The following is a 7,149-nucleotide window of genomic DNA, read 5'->3' as shown; positions in this document are numbered from 1 at the left end:
AAAGCTGAGATGCAGGTGAGACTTAGAGAACGAGAGTGCTGTGCTTCTAGCAAACACAAGATGCGGTGTTCTCCCAGCACAGTAAATCCTTGTTGTAGCTGACATGCCTGGTGCTTGAAGTGTAATTGCCACAGGCCTTTGATAGCTGAAGCTGTTAATCACAGAATGTGATTAATGCTGGGAAGAGGTTGGTATGCCCTTTGTTTCTAAATTGTCGTGATTTCACGGTGCTACAAGTTAGTCAATACATGATTGCTGAAGCTGTCATATGGTATGCTTTTCTGCCCTCATAGTGTTTTATTGCTGCCTCTTGCAGTTGAACTCTTAAAATAGTTTCACTAAACAAATATGCCTTAAAAAGGCACTCAAAAAATAAGTCTTGGGCAACTGCGCATTCTCTCTATGCGGTCCAGCTTACTAGATACGAGTTAACAGAGCAGTTGCACGTTATCTATTTGATCCATATGTTCAGCCATTCAGACTTCAGTTTTGCATGTTACAGAATTTTGTATCTGTTCATAGAACTGCAAAATGTGACTGAAGTTGGCTGGGACCTCTGGAGGTCATCTTGTCCACCACTTCCCCCTCCCAGGTGGGGCCACCTACAGCTGGTTGCTCAGGACCACATCCAGACAGCTTTTGAATGTCTCCAAGCATGGAGATGCCAGAGCCTCTCTGGGCAACCTGTGCCAGTGCTCAATCACCCTCACAGTAAAAAAGCATTTCCTGATGTTCAAAGGGAATCTCCTGTGTTTCAGCTTGTGTCCATTGTCTCTGCTCCTGTCACTGGGCATCACTGAGCCTGGCTCCATCTTCAGTGCACCTTCCCTTCAAATGTGTATATATGCATTTTTATATGTATAGGTCCTTTTCTGCAGAGCTCATGTGGTGCCTGTAGTTACTTCCCAGGTGCAGGAGCTGTGCTCCCCCTTGCTGAATTTCATGAGGTTCCTGACAGCTCATTTCTCCAGCCTGTGCTTCTGTGTGGAAATAAGCGTTGTTCTGGAGGTTGATTCTGTATGTGAAAAGATATGTTAACAAGTAAGCATTTTAGTTGTTTCTTGGCCAAGGCCAAAAGAGAGATCATGTGGTAGATCTTTGTGGTCTTAGATCTTGAGGTTGATTCTGTTCTTAGTCTTGTAGGATAGCTCTCTGCATCTCAGATCAGTCGGATGAGGCTTGTTCAGAGCTTGCAAACTGTAGTGTGACTTAGCAGCAGTGTCAGGTTGGCAGTTTTCTTCAGTCTTGATCTTGCATTTGGCTGGCAGCTTGTCCAAGGCAGTAGTTGATGCATGTGCTGGATTTCCATTTAAGTGTAGGATGGCATGAATGTTCTAGTCCTGTATCCAAGCAATAGCCAGAATTAGGTGATAGGACACAGAGAGAGTTGCACACAGTCTTGAGTAAGCCTGTCTTTGCTGCTGTTGTCAAAGCAGGGATCAGCAGGGCCCCAGTACTTTTTTTATTGTTGCTGCTCTTAAGTGATGTTTAGCCTTTGTGCTAATGTGGCTACATATCTGTGTATCACAGCTGTGAAGTGATAAAGATGGTACCTTGTAAGGATTGTTTTAAATAAGTCATAGCCTTGGACTTGTAACTGGCACCACATCTCTTAATGATTGTTCTGACATCACACGAATTTCTTAAAGGTACATACGCTGTAGCTGATAACATGCGATCATGAGTTAGACCCTGATTATTCCAAGATGCCTTCTTTCATCTGGTTTTCTTTGCCAGTTCCCACTTTACATGAATGAATGAGCTGTGCCAGCTTACATCTGCATAGCTTGCAAGGCTAAGTAGTGCTGTCCCTAACAGCGCATTTACTGAAGTCTTGCAGAAAAAGAAGCTTTCATATTTGGGCATGTAGAACCAATCAAGCTGTCCAGCTGCTGTAAGCAGGTTTCCCTTGTTAGTGCTCATCAGAGCTGATGCATGAATAGTTCTTTTATGAGAATGCAGTGCAAACATCAGAAGACTTGCGTGCATCAATCACTTGCTCATGATAGTTAGTAGACTATCCAGTAACAGATTTCATTACATATTGCCAAACCAATGCCAGCATGACATTTTTTGATCAGCCATCTATGTTAATAGAAGGCAGAGTTTGGACATCTGTCATGTGTAGACTAGCTGACATTTTCTCGGCTCACATATGTTACTTATACAGAGCAACATCCTTCTGAGCAGGATGGCTCTGCACTTTAGACATTTGGTGCGTATCTTTACAGTCCTGAGAAATATCTCAAGTGATAGGTGTGTTTTTTAATATTGTACTTGCTTTCAACTATATGAGGAGAGATGTCTCAGATACAAAACTCTGGTCTAGATTGTGAGAGCAGACAATTTTTAGAGGGCTCTCTTAGCTTGTTTCACTTTCAAGGAGAAATGTAGTTAATCATCTAGCATGTCGCAGAGATCTGTGCAATTATCAAATTAATTATCTGGCAACTGGTTTGGGGCCACCCACATTTCTTTCTTCGCTGTATTTTAATCATTAGCAGCAGCAGCACTGTGAGCTGCAGTGGATCTTTGTATGTGAAAGCTTTACGGTGACAAAGATTTATACAAGAGTTGACCTTGTGCTTTTATGTGTTGTGTGAGTACATTTTATCCATTGACAGATGACAGCGAGCACAATTAGTGCTATACAGCATGACCAACTCATCAGTGGTGCACCCAGTCTTAAAGGACTTGTGTTCGTGGCCTGATTAGGGCCAGGTAGCAACCCACGATATCACCCTTAATGTTCACTGACCCTCCAGACTGCTTTGACTTTCCAGTCGTGTGCAGGCTAGAGTTGTCCACTCTGACCATACCACTTGTGTTTTAGTCACTTGTGTTTGATGTAAGGCTGTGACAGTAGCTAGTACTAAATGTGAAGAGTTGCAGTGCAGGTTAAGATAGGATCTGGGGCTGGCACAGAAACAACTGTTGGGAGGCTCTAAGCTCTAAGGCACAGCTGTGGCTGCCTTGGATTACCCTCCTCTCTGCTATGGGGGACTCTGAAAGCTATCATTAACAGAATACCTGCAACTTTCTAGGTGAAAAATTTTTCAAATGAATTAATTATGAACTTTTTTTGCAGTTAATGATAATTTATAAAATCATTGATATCAGGACTTCTTTAAATGCAGATTTGAGCTATGTAATATTTTGTAATTTAGACTAAAGCTTCAAATGTGGATTTAGTTCACCTGGTACAGAATACTACCATGGATAGTAAAGCAGCCATTCCAGAATAATTCTCTGCAAAAATGTTTGAACACTGTTACAAAGATGGTTTATATTCTAGGTGAGAAACAGGTTTCTAGTCTTAGGAGGTATAGCAGCAATATTTAGTGCTTTTTTGACATGAGCAGAACAGAATACATCTTTGAATATACTTCCCCACCTCTCTTCTGAGAACTGCTCACAGTTTCTTTGACTTTTTAATGAGCAATTATTTATTAGAGTAGACTACACTTTATTTTTTCATTAATCAAAACAAATAGCCTGACTTTGAATGCTAAAGGAAGTGTGACTTAAAATTTGATGAGTTTTAGATCCATTTATGAATATTAAAAAAGCGCAATTGTGCAAGTCTCAGTTTGTTCCTTAAAATTAATGAAGTGCTGCCTTCAGCTCTTCCACTGATGATTTCAGAGGTGGGAAAAGACACCTTAGAAAAGTAAAACAAATTAAATGGTTCAAGAGTCTCTCAGAGTTAATCCAAATGTCTGTTGTGTTCTATATGCAGCATGGAAGAAAGATATTGGAGCTTTTATTGGAAAAGCATTTGGCTGTAGCTTAAGGAAGACCTTACCTCTGCTGGAGAATTGACTTTGATTTATGCTAGAAATCTTGGTTCAGTTATTTGGTTTCATGTCAAGAAAATGTTCACTCTCATACCAAAGTATGTGCTAAACTTGGTAGCTTATGCAGTTTGGGCACAGCCAGTTAATCATGGTAGTAGGGTTTTTTTAAGGACAGTTTTGAATGAATCACAGTTTTAACAGGGTAACTAATGCTCATATGCCAGCAGTTTTGTGACTAATGCATGACCTAGCATTAACACTTAAAAAGTGGAGTACTTGGGTTTGGTTATATCCACAGCTGTTATGAAATGTCTGACAAATTAGTATCAATGAGAATGTTGAAGAGATCTGAAAGTGGCTCTCTCCAGAGCATGCTTGTGGGTTGTTGTTTTTATTTTTTTAAAATTAAACTAAACTTGAAAATTTGCTAAAGCTGTTAAAATGCAATCACATTGATATACAGCTATTTTCCTTTCTTTATTCCAAGTCTGACATTGTGCTCATAGTTTCTTAGATGTTTGAAGCATGAAATACTGTTTTGATCAGTTAAGTTTGCTGAGCTTGTTTAGTGAGTGACTAGGGTCTGGTGTGAGTTTTATCTTGAGGAAACAAAGCATGCTCTATATTTTAAATTGCTTTAAAACCTGAAATTACTGATACTCAGTGTAGAACACAAACCATATACTGATTTAGATGAAAGATCTAAAATGTCATTCAGTTCCTCAAACCGTCTGTAGTGTGTTCTAAAGGCACGTTCACTTGCTAAGGGTGTACTGCTGTTGATGTGATGGATGAAAATTAAACTAACAGTATGACAAGGGCAGGCTTGATACCTCTACACTTGCTGAGTCCTAAATTAATTGAATGTGTAGTTAGGAGTTGCACAGTTTGTACCCATGCTATATATGATGTTAACTGGTTTAGTGAGGTGAAGCCAGCTTTAGCTGGTACCTATGTCAGATCTGAAGTTCACTGGAGAATTCACAAACTGCAAGGTGATTCTGATGCCTTTTATTACCTCAGTGCTTCCTCATTCTGGCAGTTGTGACAGTTTTGGGGTCCTCTGTGTCAAACTAGGTAACTAGTCATGGCTGCTGGTTTGGTCCATCATGTTGCACAAATCTTTCAAGAAAAAAAAGAAATTAACATATATTTCCAGAATCTTATGCTTCCTATATTCACAAGTCAGATCTGCATTTTTCCTCTACTCATCTTTTATGAAGGTCTTTCAGTGGAGCAGTGTTCTTCATAGAATCATAGAATGTGTTGGGCTGGAAGGGATCTTTAAAGGTAATTTAGTTCAGCCCTGCTGCAGTAAGTAGGGACATCTTTAACTGGATCAGGGTGCTCCAGCCCCATCCAGCCTGACCTCGAATGTCTCCAGGGATGGGGCCTCCACCACCTCTCTGGGCAACCTGGTCCAATGTCTCACCACCCTCATTGTAAAGAACTTCTTCCTAACATGGAACATAAATGTACCCTGCTTTAGTTTAAAGCCACTGCCCCTTCCCCTATCCCTACACACCCTTGTGAACAGTCCCTCCCCAGTTTTCCTGTAGCCCCTTCAGGTACTGGAATGCTGCTAGAAGGTGTCCCTGGAGTGTTCTCTTCTCCAGCCTGAGCAACCCCAACTCTTTGAGCCTGTCCTCATAGGAGAGGTGCTCCAGCGCTCTGATCGTCTTTGTGGCCTCCTCTGGACACTCTCCAATAGGTCCATGTCCTTTTTGTGTTGGGGACTCCAGAGCGGGACGCAGTACTGCAGGTGAGGTCTCACCAGAGCAGAGCAGAGGGGCAGAATCACCTCTCCTGACCTGCTGGCCGTGCTTCTTCTGATGCAGCCCACGATGCAACTGGCCTTTTGGGCTGCGAGTGCGCATTGGTGGCTCACATTGTTGGCTTTTTGTCCACCAGGATTCCCAAGTCCTTTTCCACAGGGCTTCTCTCTATCACCTCATTCCCCAGCCTGTATTGATAGTGAGGATTGCCCCGACCCAGGTGTGGGACCTTACACTTGGCCTTATTGAACTTGATGAAGTTCACATGGGTCTACTTCTCCAGTTTATCCGGGTCCCCCTGCAGACTTGGTGAGGGTGCATTTGATCCCACTGTCTGTACCGTTGATGAAGATATTAAACAGCACCAGCCTCAGCGTGGAGCCCTGGGGGATACCACCTCGTCCTTAATGAAAGGAACAGACTTTGAACTTTCAAAATACATCTGCTCCAAAAAGTATCCATTTTCTCCCAGGAATTCTGTTTGTTTTATAGAGCTACCAATAAGATAGATATTTCTATACCTTCTGGTTTTCTTGCAGACCAGTTGCTACGTATTTGTGGTGCACTGAATGTCCTCTATTTAACTTGCTGCTTTTGAAAGGCTTCCCAAGAAACCTGCCCTCAGTTTTAGCTTCCAGTGTTAAAAAATAGAATTGGGTTGATTGTGATGCTAAACAGAGAACCACCTTCTTTCCCCCTCTGCACTGCTGTTGTCAGTATCGTATTTGCATGTTGCTGGCATTTAGGCATTTGCTAAGCTCATGTGTTTACTACTTGTTAGACATATATAGAAGTGCCTTGCTTAAAATAGATTAATCCAGAAACTTGCTAGTAACTTCCAGTATTTCTAGTTCTTTGTGGATGTATCTTTTTAACACAATGTTGTTTCCTTGAAATGTGGAATTATACTGGTCAACTAGCAAAACCAGTTGCATCTAAAGTCGTTGGACTTCTTAAAGCATTTCTGAATATTAGCTTGGTTGCTCAGGTGTTTGTTTTAAATACGACCTGATCATTGAAGAACATACAAATTGATACATTAATGTTTTATCCTGACTTGGGAAAATTTTTATAGGCTTTTGTTATTACCCTAGAGAAACCACCTGAAGTCCATGCCCATCTAATTCTTTTCTCCAATTTATCGTTGTTAGCTTCCTTTATTCTTACTTCTCTTACTTATCTGTCCATGTTATCTGTCTTGAATTTCTCGTTCTATCTCTCCTTATGTAATTTATTAAAACAATAATAATTCTTGACATATCATTTTGAAGTCTGCATGCAAATGTGGGGGGAGATGAGCTCAATTTCGTGCATTTCTCTGTGGAAGGAGAGGGTGTTGGTGGCAACTGGTTGAATTCTATATGTTTAGTTAGTAAGAAGTGAGTGGATTTACCTCTTGGGACCATGTCCTTATAGATGGTCCAAACAGTTATTCATGATTTCCTATATAGAAGAGATCACAGGATGAAGATACAAGATGTGAATATAATGGTGGAAAATATGTTTAGTATGGAGCGAGTAGATGACTTCACAAGTTACTAACTGAAAGGGGTCATACTAACAGTAAATTAGCACTG

This window comes from Apaloderma vittatum, unplaced genomic scaffold (assembly GCF_000703405.1).
Source record: "Apaloderma vittatum isolate BGI_N311 unplaced genomic scaffold, ASM70340v1 scaffold12101, whole genome shotgun sequence".
NCBI lineage: Eukaryota > Metazoa > Chordata > Aves > Trogoniformes > Trogonidae > Apaloderma > Apaloderma vittatum.
Note: the sequence above shows the minus strand (reverse complement) of the source record.